This window comes from Zingiber officinale, chromosome 6A (genome assembly GCF_018446385.1).
Source record: "Zingiber officinale cultivar Zhangliang chromosome 6A, Zo_v1.1, whole genome shotgun sequence".
In the NCBI taxonomy this organism is placed as follows: Eukaryota; Viridiplantae; Streptophyta; class Magnoliopsida; order Zingiberales; family Zingiberaceae; genus Zingiber; species Zingiber officinale.
The window spans coordinates 52475009-52476579 of NC_055997.1; positions in this window are offsets into that span (position 1 = coordinate 52475009).

Here is a 1571-nt window from a genome sequence, read left to right on the forward strand (position 1 = left end):
TGAGCCCCAGTTGGTACAGATCCACGAAGACCTCAGCTATGATAGTCGGCCTATTTAGATAATAGACCGAGCAGTTAAGAAATTGCGGAACAAGGAAGTACCATTAGTCAAAGTCATTTGGCACAGTCACACAGCAGAAGAGGCAACTTGGGAGACAGAAGCCAGCATGAGACAGAAGTACCCAGAATTATTCTAAGTTCGAGGATGAACTTTTTATAAGGTATGGGGGATTGTAATGCCCGAAAATTCTCAAGACTATTGTAGGAATAATCTATGATTTTTCTGGAATTATTAGATATTTTTCCGGAATTTTCCGAGTAGCGGAAGTAGCAAAAATTATTAGAAAAGTAAATGGCTTAAGCGGGAATCGAACTCGGGACCTCTCGGGTCCGCTAAACCTTTAGTTAGCCTTAGTAACCGGTGAACCCAGCAGGGCCGTGCTGAAAGGAAAGGGAATCAATTATATTTATAATTGGTTTGGCCGAATTAATTACTTAGTATAAATAGGAGAGTTAAGTTGGGGTTTGGTATGTTTTTAGAACTTGGTTCGGCAACTCCTCTCCAAAACCCTCACGCCGACGCCAACCCTCTTCCCTCTCCTTCTCTCGGTGCCACAACAAGGGAAGAACTAGGGTTCCATGCCTAGGGTCCCAAGGTCATTTTCCGGCGACGATTTCAGCACAAGGACGTTCCCCTCCGCGAGTAGAGCACGTGGACGCGAGCGAATCGTCGAGAAGTCGTCTCCACCGGAATTTCTAGCGATTAGATTTGTAAGAAATCTAGCACACAAGGTAAGAAACCCCTCACCTGCAGTATAAGTAGCTCTCGCGTGTTTTCTTTTATGCACTAGATTAGTTTTATTGAATTTTGTCAGCATATAGTGTGTATTTTAACTCTTCTCACAGATTTAGGGATTAGTGAGCATCTCTAAATGGGGCGAGCACGTGTATCCTCTGTAGATAGGGGTTTAGACACTGCTGGGTGCCTAGAGGTGGTCTCCCTGATCGAGAGGAGAGTTAGAGAGCGCCAAAGGCTCGACAAAATGCCTAGCACCGCCTTATGATACAGTGGGCATTTAGTTAAATGCCATAGAACATGTTAATTAGCATGATCAGTTTTTATTTCAGCTTTTATGAGACTAGATGTCCAAATGGGTGGGCTCCCACAGTCGCCTCTAGGTTCAGACAACCTAGTTCTAGGTTCAGATAACCTAGATTCAGCAAAATAGTATTAGCTATTTCAGTATTTTACTTTTCAATGGCACTGTACTGGATTAGATATCCATTGGGTTGGGCTCCCATAGTCGTCCCTAGGTTTAGCTAACCTAGTAAACCCTACTAGATTCGGAACTTGCAATCCCGGGTCTAGTTAGGGATGCGCGCACAGCAAGTACAGTTGCCAGGGCCCATCAGCAGCATGTTTAGTATTTTCACTTACTATATGTATATGGTTTTCAACCTTTCACAAATTAGTTCGTGAATTCAGTACAGTCCTAGCAGTAGCTCAGTATTAGCTTAGCTCAGTTTTTAGTATCAGCTTAGTTCTTCATTGATACCATGTGATTGATATCA